Raw genomic sequence first — 21,831 nt, 5'->3', positions numbered from 1 at the left:
ATAGTCCTGAGTCATGTCACTGTATTCCAGCAAGCCAGCCACTTCTTTATGGCAGAGTAGTAGGTGACCTCAGCAGACCTGCCCCAGACCAGACTCACTGGGGGTCACCACAATCCAAGCAATTTCCATGGGACTGGGCCCAGCGAGGAGCTGCTAGAAGAAGCCATCAGCAGTTCTGGTTCTGGGCTTACCAGCTGGCGCCAAAATGGCTCCTGGCCAATGGCTCGCTGCCTCCCGCAGGAGGACCTAGTCCTCTGCACTCACTGCCAGTCAGTGCAGTCCTCCACTTCCACCGATCCCCTCCACTGCTGTGTCTCTGCAGAGGCCTCTGGGGTCACCAGCCACTACTGTTACCACGACCCTGCGTCCCCAGGTTCCAACAGCTCGCGCAGTGAATCCAGCTCCAGGTGAAGGTACCATCAGCAACTGCCTTCTTCTTTGTCCAAGTTTCTCTTTTCTCTCTCTCTCTCTGTCTCTCTGGGATTCAATGCATATTTCAGACTCTTCCTGGGTCCAGCGGACCCGCTTCCTTCCTTCTGGTCTTTCACAATGCTGGATTCCAGCGGCTGGGCAGTGACTCTCAGAGAAGCTGTTTTCTGCTGCTTACCACTCCGCCATCTTCCCAGAAGTCCCAGCTATACTGATCAGGGTGTTTCATTTTGGCAATTTGTACATGCACATTAGATACTTTAATTATTCCCCTATGGGCCCCATCCCCACCCTCCCTCCTAGTTTCACATGTCAGGAGGACAGTTCTATACTATAATGTGTTTTGAGTTGGTTTTACTATTTGGTATGCTAAAGTGAGGAAATAACCTAACATCCTTTCCAACAGAAATGGTTTCAATTTTTTTTTCCTCTTCTCTGGGTACGCTAGGCATGCACTCTACCACTGAGCAATACCCTTATCCCCCTGAATCAAGTCTATTAAGCCCTCCAAGGACTTTGATGTATCATTCTGAAAGGTCTGCTTCTCAGTTTTATCCCTTGGCCACATTCCCTGCCTACCTGGAGACATAAGCAGGATCTCCAGACCCACCTAAGAAGGTCATATTTATTGCATATTTTCATTTCTGATTCAGCCAGCTTTCTCTAGGCAACTGACCACCCATGAAAAAGCATGAATTTAAGCAATTAGGAGAAACATGGAACCCTTAGACATGGAGAGCACTATGGAGGGTGCAGGGGCCTGAGAGAAAATGGGAGATACTGATCAAAGGGTACAAATTCCTTTCAGCAGAAAGAATAAACCCTAGAGATTGAATAACATGGGGTTTTTTTCATAATGTATACTTGAAAAGTGCTGAGAGAAAATTTAATTATCACAAGCACATGAGAATGTGAGAAGATGGATATATTATTTAGCTTGATTTCATCATTTTACAATGCATATGTATATCAAAACATCACACTATGTACCATAAATATGTGCAGTTCTTATTTGCCAATTATATTTTACAGCTTAAAAATGGAAGGAGCAGTTCCAGGCCCTGAGCATGCAGGTTAGTGATAGAGTACTTGCTTAGCATGTGTAAGATCCTGCGTTCAATCCTCAGTCAAGCTCTTGCCAAGCTATGAAGAGCTCGCCAGTACTACTGCCTTGTCCTGGACTCCTGGACTCCACAAGGTGAGCAAAGTAAACTCCTTTCCATTATGAGTTAGTCTTGGGTGTTCTGTGACAGCAATAGAAAACAGATCAAGACATGTTTCTCCTTGGCAGTGGTGCTTAGGTTAGACCTGTGTCTGCCTCTGCCCCTGTACTGTCCTGAGGGATCTTGGCTGCCTACTTTCCATCCATAGCCCTCTTCTTTGGCTGGAATAGGGCTGTGTGTGCTTTGGTGGGCCCTTCCTCTGAGGCAGTGTCACAAAAATCTGGAACTTCACAGGGCTTTCAGAATGGCCACAAGACTCCTATGTGCTGAAATGCCTGTGGGGGACTTGGAATGTGTCTGGGAGATGGTTAGGGACTAGCCAAACCTCCCCTTTTCACCATGATTCAGACCCACCAAAACCAAATATGTGGGATTCTGCAGTGCACAGTTCACTAGGGAATCCACAGGCTGTGAGCCTTGACTCCAGCTTTGTCACCTGGGGCAGATTACATACAGTACCTGTGTAATCCAGTTTCTAGATTTGTGTCATGGTGATAATAAGACATATAACCTCAAAGCCTGTGGTGAGATGTCCGTGAGATAAAAAGATCTCAGGCACAGTAACAGGTAACAGTGCTATGATTCCTTGCTGAAGGCCTCCCAATCCACCCACCCTCTTCTCCTTCAGTGTGCGGCCTAGATCCTAGGAACGTGTTTTGGTTTGATGTGGGCAGTTTATCTTTTCTCTCTCTGATTCCCATTCCCTACCTGTCCAGCCTGTGAACATTTCCAGGGACACTTGACACACACCACTCCCTACTCTTCCAGTGAAGGATCTTCTCTGGAGCAGAAAGAGGTACAAGCATCAAAGACACCAGGGGACAGGTCAGCTCTGATGCAGTGAGGCAGTCAGACAAAAAGGCAGAGAATGGAATAGTGTGTGCCTCATCAAGGCAGGCTTTCTGGAGGACACAGTGGTGAAAGGGCACTGCAGGCTGAGCAAAGTGGGGACAAGCACAGGGCAGATGACCCCTTGGCTTTGCATGGCATAAAGAGCTGGAGCTTGGGGCCCAAGCTTCAATGTGTACTGCAGCAGCCTCCGCAGCTTTTTCTGGGATGAGACTCTCAAGGAGCCAGAAATAGTTGAAAATAGTTTGAGGGCCTTTGTTGGTGGCGCAGCGCCTCAAAATCCAGCCCACCTCTTTGGTAAAGGCCCCTTGTCCTTGTGTGTTTGAGAGGTCATGTTCCATTGCCATGAGGGCAGTGCTACCCAGGGAATGGGGTGAGAAGCAGCCCCATTCTGGAACAGAGCGCACCTTCCTGCCTACCCCCTGCCACTGTAGGCCTCTGCACAGGGCATTACGCTGAAAAGCTCAGTTCTCTTCTGGTTTTCTGGGTACCAGGGCAGAATCCCACATCCACACTTCCTTCTTTAGGTCATAAATAATCCAAGTGGATTGCTTTCTGTGTCTCAGATACTGTACAGTCTTCCCATAAAGTAACCTATTTAAACTTCTCAAAAATCACAAGAAACAGAAAGTCCAGTTTTATAGATAAGAAAACTGACACTCAGATATTATAGAACTTGTTTAGCACCCATAATTCCATGGAACTGGTATATTTATATATCCATTCTATGGGTAAGAAAACTGTCTATTCTATGGATCAGAAAACTTAAAACATGCCCAGATTTTCAAATTTTGGTCTGACTGACTTCAAAGACCATTCAAAAAATATTTACACACAGAACCATTCACTCATTCATTTATTCACTTATTCTACAAATTTTCATGGAGTTCCTACTATATGCCAACCATTCATCTAGACATCAATGAACAAAAGAAACAAAGGTCCCTCTCTGCACAGAGTTTGCATGGAGTGGGGTGTGGACAGACAATATAAGCATTAAATGTGACCACTAAGTAAATCATCAACTAATGTCTTAGAAGACCCAGGCTGCCCCTAACATTTAAACAGTAGTATACCTGGACAATAACACTAAAACTTGTCAAACTTATATGTCAGCCTATGGTTAAATAAAGGGTGTCCTGGCAGTGTTTCTAAATTACACATCTATGCCAACCTAAATGGCCAGATTGAATTTAGGGAAAGCTAGCCTTACCTATGGCCACTGCCTACCATGAGCTGCGTCTCACACCATGAGGACTCTGAGATCAGGGAACCCCACATCCTGGGGCAGATCCCTCCTGCCTGAACCTAGGGGTGCACTGAGAAGACAGATGCTATGAAATGAATGATTTTTTTTTTTTTTTGGTACCAGGTATTGAACCTATGACTTTGCGCTTACCAGGCATGCACTTAAACTATTGAGCTAAATCCCCAGCCAAGACAGGTGCTATGGAAAGCTAAACCATGAGGGTCCTGAGAGTGGATTTTCCTGGAACCCTACAATCTTGTGATTATGTAGTTCTGTTTAGTTCCAGCCATGGCTCAGGCCAGTCCCTCCCTCCAGGAGTATTGCCGTCCTTCGGGCCTGGAGGTGCTCACAGTATTGCTCAGTGTGCCAGCTCCCCTTACTCCACTTGATCATTCTGAAAAAGAAAGATGGCAGGGGAACAGGGGGAGAGAACGAAGGAGAAGGCCAGCTGCATTAGGTTGTCCACTGCTCAGCCACGTTGTAAGCTTCAACATGGTCACACAGCGTGGTCACACTGCCTTGTGCCAAAGCAATGGAGCTTCCCCCAAAAGAGTCATGAGAGCCCATCAGAGTGGAGACTGTCCCTGAGAGCCAAGGTCAGTGACACAGAGGACATCCCACTGGGGCCAGGTGGAATCCTCAAGGGGGCGGGACAGGAAGATCCCTCCCTGGCTCCCCTGCAGCACACCCACCCCAAGATGAGGCAGCTCCCATAAGCTCATGGCCTTGTGGGGAGGGGAGCTGTGGGCTCCGGTGACCCATGCGTCCCGAAACCCTAAGCGTATGACGTTCTTCCTTAAATGCTTTCGCTGTCCCTTCCCTCTGTCCCTGGGAGGACCTTGAGAAGAGGAACTGACATCCTGGTCCGGGAGGGTGGGGCTAGCAGGAAATTCCATCCTCTGGGCTGACCCTTCCTCCACTGGACACCTGGGAGGCCAAACTATGGAGAGAGGAGCTGCAGACCAGAGTAGCCCACGGGGTGCAAAGGAGCCCAAAAAGATCTGAGGAGAGGTCAGCAGAGCATGATTTTGGCCAGGGTAGTTCTTACTCGGTTGCTGGGAAACAGATGTACTCTATCTCTCTCCCCTTTGCTCCGGGTTGAGGAGGGATGGACTGACCTATTTCCCCTGGGAAGAAGTGCTTAGGCACCCTCCTCCTCACACTCACTTGGAAATGAAGGCTCTGAGGCCAACATAGCCGTGGAGGACAGATCCGGTGCTCAGTGATTTGAATCTGGATCTAGTGGAGGCCAAAAACTCACCTCTTCCCTGTGAGTCTCTAGGCTCCATCCCAAAACAGGCTGCACACTTTTTTGTTCTATCTCTCTAGAGAAATTTCACCTCCATGTGAAATATATGTAATTGTTTGACACAACCACATGTGTGTCACACTCTCCAAAGGCTTTCAATGTGAACACAAAGGCACAGCCAGGAAACAAGACAGGGGCAGGCGTCTGGGGCTCTTTCCCTCCTTCCCCACCCTTCTTCCTGTGCCACCTCTTTGCAAGGCCTCAGGAGCTGGTCCTCAAGTCCAACAAAGCCTGCATCCTCCACCCCAGACACCCCGCCCACCATCGAAAAAAGAAACTGTCCCAATGGACTATTCTGAGCAGGAAGCCGCTTTCTGTTCACTGGAAAACAGGAAATGCCTCCAAGGGTCTGAAGCCTTTTTAGTCACTGCACCCTCCTCGCAGGGCTGTGTCCCAGGTCAGCTGTGAAGGACAGCCTGGACTCAAGGACACAGGGCAGCACCCAGACCTGAGAGTGTGATCCTAGGTGCTGCTCACGAGGTCCCTGGACTCTCGAGCCACATCTGTCTCAGATGTCCCCATTCGGCACACGGGTCATCCTGTATGAGGGCAAAGGAGCTCAGGATGCCGGGAGGCTGCATGAAGCTCCAGACTAAGGAAATTTGTAAGCAGCAAATGAAGGCAGAGACCTCACCCCAGACAGATTGACCTCGCCACTCACCAGAGATTGGCTGATCCCCAACAAAAACTGACTTCCCAGGCCCTTCCTATGGTGATCTCCATATCCTGACTGCAGACTCATCCACTCACTGTGACCTTGTGGAAAATCTAACCTTTAATCCTAGCAACCTAACCAGCCACAGAGCAAACTCAAACAGTTGCCAGCCTCTGTAGTAATTCCGAACCATTTAGTGAGCTGCCACAGAGCACAAAGTGATATGAACCCAACACAATCCTCAAAGCTCCTACAGGCCCCACATGCTAATCTCTCCATTTAAGGCCCTGCTTTGCTGGCTGGGCTGTGGTCTCCATGTGTTTCTCTACAAAGGGACAAAGTGCCCAAAATGTGCCCAAGGTCTTATTCTCAGTGGCACATGCCAGGAGAGGAGGCCAGAAGTGGTCTGGGATGTGCTGGGCTTGGTTTTACTTTTGGTAACAGAAAAACCAGACTCCTGGGGATATGCGAGAGCACTGTCTCTTCTGCATGAAAGGAAGAGATACATGACTCTCTCCAGCTGAAAGTGATTTTCCTGTTTCCACACATACTGTAGATACCCTGGGTAGGTGACTGATTCTTTTTCCTGCATTAGTTTTTCCATCTCCAAAAGGAGCAGGGGTACTAGTAGTCTATGATCTTTGCAAGATGGACACATGGTAATTCAACTGGGAGACAAAGTCAGGTGCTGGCTGTGTTGACCCAAAAGGTAGAAGAAACAGAATTGCAAGGCGATCCAAGACACAGTGAAGGGGCTGTAGGTTTACCGTGTGGTTCGCCAACAGGCGACAGGATTTGGATTAGCTGAGGAGGGAATGAACCATGCCCACCCAGCTGCCACATCCCTGTTAACTGGACATTTGCTACAAGTCAAACACAGCATAGCAGCAACCAGGTGTCCGCCACTGGGACTGGCAGTGCATGCCATTATGGGGTCACCTGCGTGGGGTTCCCTCATGAGTCCTCCCCTGTACTGCAGACAGCAGGACACTGACAGGCCCATGATGGAAAATGAAGACAAATGAGAGTAGCAGATCTCAAAGTCAGATGTGGGAACTCCTGGGGACCCTAAGGTGCTTTCCTGGGGAGTATTAGTTATCTAATGCTGTGAAATCAATCATCCCCAAACTTGGCAACTTGCAACAAGAAACACACATCTCACAATCTCTCATGATAACTCAAGAACCTGGATGTGGCTTAGTGAGTGGCCTCAAAGTCACTCAGAGACAGCTCGTGGTGCCCACAGAGGCAACCTCAGTTATTTCTCTGCTGGGTCTTTCTATGGTGCAGCTTCCAACATGGCAGCTGGCCTCCCTCAGAGCAAGAATGCAAGAAAGTGAATGCTGTGGGGGGAAGTTACAGTCTCCCTGTATTTCCTGTTCAGTCTTCAAAGGGACATTCCATCACTTTTTGCCATATATATTCCTTAGAAGTGAATAATTGGCTCCAGCTCAGCATGAGGGGAGGGATCATTGGGAGACATTTTGGTGGCAGTTTTATTACAAGGGTCTAAGAGGTCCTCTCTTGTCCAATCTCATATCTCTGTGATCCAAGATTTTCTTTATAATATCAACCAAACTATGTCCTAGGAGATTTAATGCAGAAGCAGATATAAGAATCTGTCTGCCTTCCATTAAGCTGCAAGTTAAAGAGATTTATAGAAATGAAAAACAATGTCACTATATTGACTGGTATAAGTCAACAAATAAGAGGGCTTTGAAGCCCTTATAATTTTGAAGAGTATAAACAGGTAACTTGACCCTTGAAAACGACAGGTCTGGAAGGGTGGAGCTAATGGGCATAGGAACACACCTGTGAGAAGCCTTCCACCAGCCACACCTGCAGCAAGGGTTTAGTTCCTGGGGAAGAGATGGCTAAATGGGGACGAGGATTCAAGACTTCAGCTTTTGCTGTCTGTACTGCGCTGCACACACAGTGTTTCTGAGTCTGCCTGTCTTTTCTGCGTGTGTGTATGCTTATTGGTCCACTCTGCACACAAAGCTGTTGGTTTAGGCATGTGTGTACATGTGCATTTGTGGGTGTCTGGGCAGGCACAGATCAGATGGTCCTGTGTGTATATATATATATATGTACACGTGTACCAATTTAAGCACGTGTGCCTGGAGCCCTGGGGAGCAAGCAAGGCCCAGCAGCAAGTCCAGGGGCATCTGCAAGAGGAAGGGGCAGTGCAAGGCTGGGTGGCACAGACATCACCAACTCTACACTGTGTCCCTGAATTCCCCCCGGCCTGCTTCTCTCAGCTCAAATCACAAATATTTTCATCTTCTATGGGAACTTCCTGTTTGACTTCCTGTTGATTTTGTACTATTCTTTTTTGTTTTTTTTTTAAGGTTGTAATTCTTTAATCTGCCTTTTTATTTTGCCCAGAGAGGCACTGTGGTTCCTAGCTACCCCTGAGAGAGGGAGAAAACAATCTGAGCAGCCCAAGTCCTCAGCTGGAGTTAAAGGCTCCCAGGAATTGAACGCACAGAATGAACTCCTCTTTCCATCAAAATAAACAACGAAGACTTATCATGTAGCTAGATATTTAAGTATTTCTCTCTGCTGTGCACCGGTGCCGGGGCAGAGGGAGGGAAGGGAACCTCAGGGCAGATTGCTCTGAGGGTCCACAAGAGCTCCTGCCTTGAGCTTTGTAGACATGGCCAACCCTCAGCTCTGCCTCTGTATGCCTTTGCCTCTACCCTTGAAGCTGTCAAGGAGAGAGCAGCTAAGAACTCAAAAGCTTCCTCTGCTCTCCAGTATGTGTGGCCCAAAATCCAACTTCACAACCCACGTCAGTCTCCCTATACCAAGTAGAGGCTTCTGTGTCAAGTCTAGGTGGTTCCCTGCCATCTGCCCCTCACACCATCAGCTGTTCCCAAAGGTTTGCCAGTGCCTCCTTGACACCATAATGCCCTGCCTTAGCTTTCCTCTCCAGCACTCCCTCCCTGTCCACCCCCTCAAGGTCCCCCACTCAAGCCATCCTTGTTTTCCACACTCTGGATTTGCTGTGCATTCCACAACTGCTCCTCCCAAGCAGCGAACCTAACTAATTTTCTTTTCTTCCTGCTTCTCTCGGGATGTTCCCCAAGGCAGGTCCTGTGGAATTTTGTCACAGTTACTCTCATCTGTGGGGCTAAGGTCTAGCACAACTGGACCTGAATAAATGCTTGGTAGTTGCAGCTCAAAAAATGCACTGACAGTTCACAGTGGACATTCCCCTTCCCCACATCTGCCAGCCCAACATTTCAGCTGGAGCAATCCTTGAAGGCAGGCACCTGGAGAAGATGGGTCGAGGAAGTTTCAGTCAGGCCTTGCAAGGCCCAGCTCTGTCCCAGTGTGTGACACTAAAGCTAGACCACTCCACCTGCCCAGAAAGGGCACCAGTCTCCTCCAGCTGCTCATGGCCCAAGAGACCTCTTGCCTCACCCCAAAAAGACAGAAACTAGCATCGTTGCTTCCAAACAGATTCAAGTAAAAATTTGACTTTTGGGCTCCACTTTTAACTTATGAGGTCAGAATTTGTGAAGCAGTGATTTAAGATCTCCTGTGTATCTCACCCTTAAAAGGTGAGACTGTCATCCTGCAGACAGGGTGTCCCTAGCTAAGTGAATGTCATGGTACGTGTCACATAGATACTTAAACAGCTGAATGTGAGGCACGGAGATACAGTGCAAGGAGCACAATCTAAGGGACCCCGGCAGGTCAGAGGTGTACAGTGAGTGGTCTCTCAGCCCTCCTTCAGGACCAGGTGGAATGGGGGCAGCATCAGTTATTTCCCAGGGTTTGACTCCCAGCCATTGCCTGGGGTGAAGGCTACACCTTGAAATTAGTATTTATGTCTTCGTGATTGTTTCTGCAGGCAACCCAAACAAGCTGCATTCCTGAAATCTGATGATAATTAACAGGGCTAAGTGGACAGGATACCACTTGTTAGTTAGGCCATCTCCACTAGACCTTATCTCTGCCGCACACCTGTACATACCTCCTGCCCGGACACCTTTGCCCCAGCAGAGGCTGGCCTCTGAAGCCAGGAACCCTGCTGAGGGGCATCTGGGTTGGAGGCACACCCACTTCCAGGGAATTCTCTTGCTTCTCCAGTCTGGAAACTTCCCTCAGGACTCAGGGAGAAACCCTCAACCAAACCAGCTCAACTTCACCATCCAGTTCCATTTGTATTAATAAAGCTCTCCTCACCTTAAAACCCAAAGGCAAGGATTTAAGACGATAGTTTAAAATGCTTTCTCTTCTCCTAACCCTCTCGAAGAGACCCGCTAACCACCTTCCACTTCAGCCAGGGACACAAATCCACAAATGTTACCTCTCTGCTCTTTTCTGTTCTGCCCAGTCCCCTGCCAATTCCCTTCCTCTTAACCACTTCCATAGAGCCTCTGGGACCCCAGCCCACCACCAGCAAGCCTGCTCCACCTTCCTCCCAGAAGTCAGCCTGGCTTGCTCTGGGCCTAGAGGTAGACCATGTACAGTATTCTCCTCACGCACCATTGATCTTCCCAACCTCTTTATGTTTCCTTCATCAGTCCAGCTCTTCTGACTCTCCATCTGTTCTATCATATTATCTGCTGTCCCTCTACCTACCTCAAAGCTCCTCGGCTCTATTCCTTAGCTCACTGTTTCCCTGTCCTCATTTTATGAGGTTATAAAACCCACAGGGCCACCCATCTAACTCCTCATCCCAGGCTTCCTGCCCATTGTGCCTCCAACTGTAAATTCTGCCACTCCTCTACCTGTGTGGTCACCTTGCAGTGCCAGGAGAAGGGGACAGTCAAAACCAAAAATCAAGTGGGTGCTTTAGGTAAAGAAGTACACTTCAGTGTCCTCAGAGAGGGATAAGCCAGCGATAAATGACTCAGTTCATGCTCCAGCTTACAGCCCACCTGTCTATCATGTTGAGGGTATCCCACACTTGTGAGTGGTATCCCCACTTGGATTATGGGGGTCCTAGACAGGTAATCCACATAGGAGGAGGCTGGTGGAGACAAGAAAAGAGTCAGTGTGGAGGAAGACAGCATATTTGCAGGCATAAAATCATTCCTCAAAATAACTCTTACATATAGTCACCAGTATTCAGTAAAAAACTACTCAAGCGTATCATGTGGAGTGGTATACACTCACAATCTCAGCCACTTGACTGATGTTATAATTTATACCTAGGCATATTTCCAATGCCTCATGAGCTCATAGGTAAGGCTTTTGGGAGGCGACTGGGTTGTGGGGGTGTGATACTCATCAGTACATTAGTCCATCCCCCAGGATGGTCAGTCTGCATGCAACATGGTGGCAGGTTGATTATAGTGGCCCCCTTCCATGCTGTAAAGGGCAGTGTTTTGTTCTTACTGGGACTGACACTTGTTCTAGGTATGCATTTGCCTGTCTTGTATGTAATGCTTCTGCCAAAAGTACCATTTGTGGACTCACAGACTGCTTTATCCACCATCATGCTATTTCATACAGCACTGTCCTTCTGACCAAAGAACACAAGTTTCACAGCCAAACAAGTGAGGTAATGAGCTCGTATTTATGGAATTCACTGATCTTACTGTGTTTCTCATCATTCAGAAGCAGCTAGATTGATGGAAAGGTAGAATGGCCTTTTGAAGATGAAACACCAGCTAGGTAGCAATACCGAGGACTGGGACATGTTCTTCAAAAAGCTGCATTTGGTTTGAATCAGCATTCACTGCATGCTAATGTGACTAGCCAAGATTCATGTGTCCAGCAATCAAAGTGTAGAAGTGGGAATGGTACTACTCACCTTTACCCCTAATTTTTGCTTCCTGACCCTATAACCATGTGCTCCACTAGCTTAGAAGTCTTAGTTCTAAACTGGGGAAGGCATATACCCAGTAGGACAACAAAGATTCTCTTGAATTGGAGGTTAAGATTTTCCCCTTCCAGTGTGAGCTCCTCATGCCTCTGAGTAAACAAGCTGAAAAGGAGGTTACGGTGTTGGCGGCACTGACTGATCCAAGATATCAAGGGACATTGGATGCTTACTCTACAATGCAGGAAAGGGAGAATATAGTTGGAGCACAAGTGAGCCCCCAGGGCCAGAATTGGCTACAGCCTAGGGAATAGGAATTGATTCCCCAGGATTCAATTCACTACACTCAGCCATCCAGGCACTCAGAGGCCTCTGCTACCACCAGCAAGATGCAAAAGGGTTTGGCTACCACGGCAGGCTTTGGTGTCAGCCACATGGTGCAGGTTTTACCTGAATGAAAAATGCAAGAGTTCTGAACCTAGAGAGGCTCCCATCCTGGTTTTGAAAGGCAAAGCCTGCCCAAGAAGGAGGCCATGAAGGATCCAACCACTGCCTGTGATGCTGGAGGGGTGGGGCTGCCCCAGCCCTTTGGAATATCCATCTTGCCCGGACTGCCCTGGGTACTGCACATGGAACTGCAGGATTTAATGTGGCTCTGCTGTGTTTTGCTCTTGCTGTGGTCTCATTCCTCTCTATCTCCCTATTTCTCCCTTTTGTAATGGAAACGTTTACCCTGTTCCTTTGTATGTTGGCAATGTTTAAACTTTCTTCTCATTTTAACAGGGAGTGGCAGCTACACGTTTGCCTTAAATGTGAGAAGGTTTTTTAAAAATTTAACATTAAAGTTTTAATTTTTTTATTTTAAAGCAAAAAAACAATGGTATAAAATTTCAAAATAAAATTGTAGGAGAGTAACAATGGAAAAAATATGCAAACACAAGAAGGTTAAGATATTAGTTGATTAATTGATATTAGTTCATTGAAAAGAAGGGTATGTGCCTATATTGTTTGATCAGTTTTTCATGCCTATAGCAACTACTTTGAAAATAACAATACATGATGTACTAACTAATAAGCAGAGGAGATCTTGGACTTAGGCTTTTCACCAATGCTAAAACTGATAGGACTTGGGCAGCTCTTAGAGATGGACTGAAATGCATCAGATGTACCTGAGTCATTTGGGGGCCAGAGGCAGAATATTATGGTTTGTATCTAGATGTCCCCCTAAAGCTTCATCAGTCATAGGTGGGCTTTTGGGAGGTGACTGGATCATGAAGGCATGAAATTTATCACTGGATTAGTTCACTAATGAGTTTATAACCTACTGTGTTCGGGGGGGGGTGTGTGTGTTAGGCCTGGTTAGAGGAGGTGGGTCACGGAGGGGCATGACTGGGAAGGATCTGTCTGCCTCCTCCCCTGATTATACACTGCTTCCTGTCACCGTGTTATGAGCCATTTCTCCTTTGGTAGGCCATCCTGCCTTGGAGCCTGCTGACTTCATACTGGAACCTTTATAAACTGTGAGCCAAAATCAACCTTTCTTCCTTTAAATTGTGGGTGTCGGATACTTGCCTCAGCAAGGAAAAAGTAACTAAGACAGAGAGATGGGTAGAGGATCCCAAGTTCAAGACCAGTCTGGTCATCTTAGCAAGTTTATCTCAAAATGAAGTTTAAAAAAGAACTTGGGATATTGTTCAATATGAGGCCCTGGGTTTGATCTTCAGCACTACAATAAGAAGCATCATTACCATTATCATTATGGATCATTATCATTATCGTTATCGTTATCAGCATCAACCAGACAGGGAAACAAAAGAATGAAAACTTGCATAAACAACAGAAATAGACTCCTTGTCTCTAGAAGTTAGAAACAGAGTACATAAATGTAGCGGATAGAAATAAAAATCAGAGCAGTAATTAATTAAACAGAAACAAGCATTCAAAAGAGATGAATTAATAAAATTACAAGTGCTCTTTAAAAAGACATAAAGCTGATAAGCCTCTAGATAGACCAGGAATGAAAGAAATCTTATGTAACAAATAGGATAAAAAGGGGCATATCATTTCATGTTCTGCAGATATAAAGATAAAATGATACCATAGAAACCTTGTCAATAAATTTTAAAATTATATGAAGTGATTTCCAGAAAAAAAACTTACTGAAAAATGCACAAAAAAATAGAAATCCTAAAACTGTCTAACTATAAAATAAATCAGGGCAACAGCTTAACATTTTCCCACAAGGAAAATAACCTTGGAATATTCTACTTAACATCTAAGGAATAAATTATTGCCATCTATACAAACTCTTCCAGAAAACAAGACAACAGTGTATGTTCTATCTCATTTAGAGAGTAATATAATCTTTATGTCAGAAAAACAAAATTACAGACCTCTCCTAAGAAATATAGATGCAAAAGTCTTGAACAAAATAAAACCAAATTGAATCCAGGTTTTTAAAAAAATTTAAAATATTATAAGCAATTTGAATTCATTTTAGTAATGTGAAGTTTATTTAATACAGGGTTTCTTGACCTGTGTGCTCTTGACTTTTAGAGCAATAATTCTTATGTGAAGACTCTCCTGTTTATTGTAATCACATCACTGGCCTGTATCATTAGATACCAATAGAATGTCTCTCTCCATTTATGACAACCAAAATGTCTCCAGATATTGCCAGATATCCTCTTGAAAAATTGTCCCCATGTTAGAAAATCAATCAATCCAATCCCCTATATTTATCGCAAGCTACAAACCATATAATGATTTCAGTCAAAGCAGAAAAATGTTAAACACAGACAACCGTTTATGATAAAGACACTTAACAAATGCGATGGTTAATCTTGATTTTTCAATTTGATTGAATTGAGAAACTTTCAGAAAATTAGGAAAATATACTTTCGAGTGTGTCTGTGAGGGTGTTTTCAGAGACTGGCTGTGGAACAGCAAATGGAGGCTGGAAACCTGCCCTGAGGTGGACAGCAATATCTGACCGCCTTTGATGCCAGGTGGAAGACAGTGGAAGGAGGTCGCTGACCAGCACAGGGTTTCTGCTGCTTTCCTTCTCCCAGGGGCCCTGAGGCCAGCAGCTTTCCTCAGCTGTGTCCTCCGCCATGATGTTTCTGACTCACCAAGGGCTCTTCCCACTTGCCTGACAAAGGCAGCCTTGTCCCTGAGCCCCTAGGACTGGGTCTCCAGAACATTTCCCTTTGATTGACAGTAGGGACAAGAACCTTTTGGTGAATTAGAAAAATAAAGAAATCTCCTAAATTTGACAGCTGATATTATATTTGATAAATGAAATGTTGAAAGCTTTCCCTTCAAATCTTTGTAGAAGGCAAAGATACTGTGCCTCTACCTAACCATTTTCTTTGTTTAGTATTGTCCCTGGTTAGCCCTGGTACGCAATAAGACAAATCGCAGCCCCAAAAAAAAGAAGAAATAAGAAAGGACACTTGGGAGAGTAGGGAAGGAAGAATGAAATCATTTCTGAAACAGATGATTGTATGTGAAGTAACCCCAAAACAATCTATAGATGACTAACAAGAATTAATTAGCAAATTTAGCAAAATGTCATCACATAAATTCAATTTTCAAAAAAATTGTCTTTATATATCAGCAGTAAATAAGTAGAAAATGACATTATTTTTAAAAAGATACTTTTAACAATGAGATTTTAAAAGAACCCTCAAGTACCAGGAATGAATATAGAAAATGGCACACAATCCCAAGAAAACTATAAAAAAGTAAGACACATTAATGAAGACTTCTAAAAATGAATAAATTTATTATGTCCATAGTTGGAAGATTTAGTTTATTTAGAGATGAAAAAAAAAATAAAACAAAACTAGGCCTCCTGATTTTTTTCACACTTATAAGTTGTCTTTTATTTCAAGTTAAATTTTTCTATTTTTTATCATCATCTTTTGAATTTTCATTTCTTCTCTGAATTATTTGTCTTCTCTACGATCTCTGTACAAAAACTATTGTTTGTTGGATTTTAATTTTTAAAGCACAGTGACATGTTTTGACAACCGTTTCATCTCTCCCTTGACATATTTTCCTGAGGAATGTTCTCCATCTCGTAAATGTCGCTGCCTGTTTGTGAGGTGGACGTTCCTGACTGTGCTGTTTACAGGAGGGAGTCTCATGGAATTATTTTTTCTGATGTTCTGCAATCTACCCTGAGGCTATTTTACAATTTCCTGCACATTGTGTCGTGCTTTTCCTATGCCTCACGCTGTCTACCATCCCCCTCCCCTGAATTTTTTCATATCTGCCCTTTTTGAGATCTTCAAATATGTATTTAAAGGATCCAGGTTTATAACTATAGGGCAGGACTCATGCTTTGGACAGAGTCCTCTGAGACCTGCGGCCTCTGCACTGTCTAGATGTTGTCTGCGGTTCTGTGTTATCCTTTTCCCCCAGTGTTCCTGCTTACTCCTTAGCTATTTTCTTAAAATCTCCTAGATCTTCCTCTCTATAAAGAATTAAGGTTTCTTATTTCACAGCACAGCCCTCTCCTAACCTAAATGCCTCACTGACCCCTGCAGTTTCCCTGCATTTGCCCTTGCGGTGTCCACACCAACCTTACCTGCATTTGCCATTCCTTGTGTTCCATACGTATTTTTCTTCCCTTTGCTGAGAATAGAGAGTGCCTTGTTATTTCTACATGCCTTGTTATTCCTGCATGGCATCTGGGAGGAGAAAAAGGAAACTGTTGTCTTACGCTACCATGTTCCTATAATTTTTTAAAAAGTCTATTCCGTCTAACATTTTCATCTAATTATCTATCAACAACTGAGAATTCACATTGATGCTCACGACTCTCATTCAATATTTTAAGACTTATTCAAGCCTTTCCCCTGCTTTCTTATTCATATTTTCTTTGTCTGAGTGGAAAAAAAAATAACCTGGCTATCAGTATCTACAATTGTATTAAGTATTTTTCTGGTGCTATAACAAATGGATGAAAACTCTGTCTCTTAAAAGAATATAAATGTTACAGTTCCTTGGGGCAAACCATATGAAGAGGATTTCAGTGGGATGAAATCACAGTGCTGCTGGCTATGTGCCTTTCCAGAGCTCTGGAGGAGCTTTTGTCTCTTCACTCCTCCAGAGGCTTCCTGCATTCCTCGGCTGATGATCCCCTTCCATCTTCAAGACCAGCAATGACAGGTTGACTCATCCCATCGAATAAGCCCATCACTCCAATCTTCCCTTGTATCTCTTCTACTTTCAGTACTCTCATGATGACATTGGATCTGCCTGGAGAATATTTGATAATCACCTTGTACTAAGGCCAGCTGATTAGCAACCTTAATTTCCTTTTCCTATTATAACAACATATTGTCATCTTCCGGGGATTAGGATATTGGATGGAGCATTTAGGGAGCTAATATTTTGCCTACCACAACAACAAATGTACATGTATTGTTCAATCCAAGTAGAGACAAAAAGTATTTTCAGAGTTGCTAGTCTATAGCCTATGAGAAATGGAGTCACATAGAAACATTAAAAGATTTGCATACAACTTTTTCTTTAACCTTATAATATGCAACCAAAATTATTTTCCTAAGTTGTTTTTTTCATTCCCCTCCATGTGGTCATGTTATATACTTGTAATATAGTAGAGCTCAATTTTCCCTGTATTGCAATTTGGGTTATATACATACTCATATTGATCTTAATTGTTTTTTCCCATTGTTCTTGATTTTGTTTTTGCTTATCAAACCTTGTCAGTTTAATAATTACTCATTGATAGTCATTCCCATCTGATATCTTAACATTCTTTATTCTTCATGTTCTGCGATCTTATTATGTGTCTTGGCAGACACTTCTTTTTATTTTTTATTTTTATTTTTTTATCAGTACCAGGGATCGAACTCACGACTGCCTGCTTGCAAGGCAGGTGCTTATGCTGCTGAGCTAAATCTCCAGCCCACTTCTTTTTATTTGAATCACTATATTTTGTATATAATTTTGATGTGAAATAACTTTCAGCTTTTACCTCTGAAATATTATTTTTCTATCTTTCCCTTTTTTGCACTTTTCTTAAATTCCTTTTTGACTGTTGGACAGCCTCAATTAATCTTGAATCTTAATTGCTCTTTAACTTTTTTTACTTATTTGCCTTTTTGTGTTGCAAGATGAATTTCACAGTTCTCTTTCAATTCACTAATTTTGTCTTTAACTTTGTTCTCTGAATTTGCCCTCTATATTGTTTTTTACTTGATTTTCCATTTAAATTTTATTTTTAGTATTTCTAGTATGAGTTCATGAGAGCTTATCTGAAACTTCTGGATTTAAAAATATTTTGGAACTTTTCACATTATAGAAAGTACCAATGCATGTATCATACATTATCTATTATAGAAAAATTACAGAAGATTTTAGAGTATTACATCTTGATCAAACATAGTAAGACTATTGTTTAAAAATACAAAATTTCACACTAAGAAAGACATATAAAGACTGTAAGTAATTGAACATCAGTTCACTTTAGGTTTTTCCATCAACTAAGTTCTATTTGGGTCATGTATCATCAACAAATGAAATATAAAGACAGATTTTGTTTTCAAAGTTTTAGAGTATTTCAATATCCTTTAGAAATGTGGATTTTTATTTCTTTTTAAAAACTACACATAATATTTATTTTTGCCTATATTTTTCTGTGTTAATAGAAGTCATTTATTTCATTATTTCAACATCTTAAGGTACTTTCTTGAGAGGCACAAAGAGATCCATTAGGCAGAAATTTTTAAAGTACATACTAAAAGAGAACAGAGTATGAGCCTTTAAGAGAGAGGTGCCTAGAAATACTTGTTTTAAAGTGCTGTGGAAAAAATAGTAACAGAAGAAAGGAAGAGAAATTTTTAAAATGTCCTTAATATTCTAAGATTAAAAAAAGATGTGAAAATCTCAAAACAAAAATATAATCTTATTTCAGGGCTGAGGATATAGCTCAATGATGAGTGTTTGTCTAGCATGTGTGAGACCTGACTTTGATCCCCAGCATCACAAAATGTATGCTATTTTTAAATGAGGTGAAAGATATTTACAGGACAATAAAAAAGAGATGAGATTTTAAAAATTAAAAAAAATCAGAAAAATGCAGTAGAATGACTGAAAAATTCCTGACATTTCTTTGAATGCTGCTTTTTTTTTTTTTTAAACAATTCTAACTTCTTTCTCCTTTTTGGACTCCAATTATATGTATGTTGTATTCTTCTTAGTATGTCTCATAACTTTTTGTGCTATTTTCTGATCTGACCCCATTCTATTTTATTTTAAGATGTTTTTCTGAATCTGTTTGAGTTCCCTAAATCTGTCTTCTCTGCATCTAGTCTGATGTTCAGTTTGAGAATAAAAAGGTTACTATGTTCTTGTGAAAAGATTATACTCTCCAGCAACAAGTAATCAGCTAAACTGGTTTTGTACTGGTCCTAGTGGATAACAACTTATTTTATCAGTCAGACTTGGATATCAGCCAATCAATAATAGCCTCACTAACAGTCTCTGCTTCCTTAGCTAAGTAAAGGTCAACCATTTTCTGAGTGCCTCTGCTTCTTAAGCTGTAAATCCTGAACTTAACCCTTTCCCCAACCCTATATAAAAATATATTCATTCTTTACTTAGAGGTCCTATAACTTGTAAGAACAGTACCATCAACATTGATAAATCCCATCAACTCTATTTTGAAATCCTATATTCCTATTGTTTTGTTGTTGTTGTTTTGCTATTGTCATTCTTTGTTTGCTTTTTTATTTTTCTGTGTTCTTTTCTCTTTAATAAATAAATACATAAATAAAACATGTTCATATCTTTACAATATAGTGATAGGTCTTCCTTTGACAATCCAATCCAGTGAGTTCTGAGTTTCAGATAAACATTACACAATTACTAAAAAGTCAACTGATCTTTTTCTAGCATTCTAATTCTCTGTTGAAACACACAATTATTCATCTATTTATCCATTTGCTTTCTTTTTTTATTATATGAATTGTAGTTATCTAGAAATCTTCTCTGTTAACTCTGATGACTATATAATGGATGACACAAATATGAAGAATTTTTTAAATTTTCAAAAATTATTATAGTAAAAGATGCATTACCATTACTCCTCAAAATATTCCCCTTGCTTCAAACACATTTCTCCCACTGTTCTTGCTGCTTTCTGAAGCAGCTCTGAAAGTCCTCTTTTATGGGAGTCATTTTGAGGTGGAATACAAAATTAGATGCATGCTGCAACTGGGTGCAATCCAGCAGACAGGCAGTCTCCTAAAAACACTGCAATGCAGGTCTGTTCATCTTAGTCACTGAATCTGTCACTGTGTGCCTTCTGGCTCTTCCTCAAAGCCAAAATGACAATAAAAGGTAAAGATTTTGAATCAATTCAGGACTTTAAAGCAACCACAAGAGTGCGACTAAAGACACAAAAAAGAACTTCCAGAGCTGCTTCAGAAAGCAACAAGAACAATGGGATAAACATATTTGAAACAAGAGGAAGTATTCTGAGCAGGATTAGTGACAATCTATCTTCTACTGCAATGGATTTTTAAATTTATGTACATCATATTTTTCTATCACATCTTGTATCTTCTCTGTATCTCTTTATATTGATCTTTTAATCTTATGATCTGTGGTCCCTTTTCTCTTGGTTTCTTGTATGATTACTAAGTTTTCGATGTGAACTGGACCTTGTGGTTTACATATTTTAGAAGGTCTGGATTATGTTATCTTTCTCTAAAGCAGGATTCAACTAGATCCCAAAGATGCTTTTAAAATGAAGTCATGGATGATTTTATGTTTCAGTAGCAGAGCTGAATAGTTGTCATAGAAATCCACAAAGCCCAAAATATTTGCACTCTGATTCTTTACAAAAATATGTGTCAACTTCTTAACAAAAGGGTGTTGAGTTTTATTTTGAAAGGCAGATATAATTTGAAAGGAACCTTGATCCTGTTGAGCCCTTCTTTTCACCTTTATTGGGGCAAGTCTATGTTAGTTTGTCCTTTTTAGAGTGTAAATCCTACTTCTAGATTATGAATTCTTTGTGGTCACTATGGAATGCCAAGAATGGTCTTCACTTCTGGCCATAAGGAATCTCTAATGTCCCCCTAACTCTAGACAATCTCTAAGATCTCTGTTTAATTCTTAGTCTCTATCTAACAAGACCTCTTAGAATCTCATATTTGTGCTTATACAAGGATTAGACCAAGGATTAAAAGAACCTTTACACAAACTTGACACTTTGTATGGAGCTTTCTGGTCTTCAGAAAGGTGGTCATCATGCCTATCCAAATCCCAGTCACTGTTTTGCTCTCTGAACTCTGGTATCTATTTCTACCATTCAGCATGACTTTCTCTTGCTGCTATATGTTTGAAAAATGGCCCCAGGAAGAGGACAGGGATAAATGTAGGGTTCACTTTGCATGTTTTCTTTTTTAAGCTTTGTATCATTATACTCTTTGGTATTTGGTACCTAAAAATGGGTTATTTTTTTCCAAAAAATTTTGCAGGGCAGGCAGGTCAGTCTGATACTATTCCATCATGACCTAGAAAAGAAAGATTGGAAGGTAAATATGAGGAAACCAGTGTAAAGAGACACGGACATGATAAAAAGGAGTAAAAAGATTAGAAAATTAGATAATTAGGTCAGGAAACTCAATACCCAGTAAGCAGAGCTTACGAAAGAGAGAGTATTAATTATTTATCAATTATTATTTGTTACTATGTATATATATTTTGTGTATTTTAGTTATTGTGAAGAGATTGTACTCTCCAGCATCAAGTAATTATGAAAGCTGATTTTGTATCTGTCTTAATTGATTCATTACAACTTGTTTTAGTAATCATACTTCTGAAAGCCATAAATTCTGAGACAGTTAACTATATATTGCCGCTTAAATTATTGTTAACAAATTTTAATGGCTTAAATAATAATAAACATTTCTATCTCTTTTATTTTTTGTGGCCTTGAGCTCCAGAGGAACTTAGCTACATAGATGTCATTCAGGGTTTCTCATGAGGTTCAGTTGGATGTTTGCTAGGACTACAAGTTTCTTTGCACATTACTATAGCTAGAAAATGCATTTCCAAGTACCTCACTCACATGACTGGAAATGTGTTCTTTATTGGTGGAAGTTCTTGGCTCTTCATCATGAAAGCTCTCCGGATGATAGCCTTAGTGTCTTCTTGACATACTTGGCTTTTCTCAGAGCACGTGATTCAAGAGAACAAGAAAAAGGTCTGAAATATATTTTATGACTAGTTTGGTAAGTACCCACTGTCACTTCCATAGATCATCCCTTTAATTTTGGAGAGACTATAAAA

This window comes from Cavia porcellus, unplaced genomic scaffold, assembly GCF_034190915.1.
Source record: "Cavia porcellus strain 051 isolate PalLab524CR breed Dunkin Hartley unplaced genomic scaffold, mCavPor4.1 scaffold_1, whole genome shotgun sequence".
NCBI lineage: Eukaryota > Metazoa > Chordata > Mammalia > Rodentia > Caviidae > Cavia > Cavia porcellus.
The sequence above is the reverse complement of the archived record's forward strand: the minus strand, read 5'-3'. Positions refer to the sequence as shown.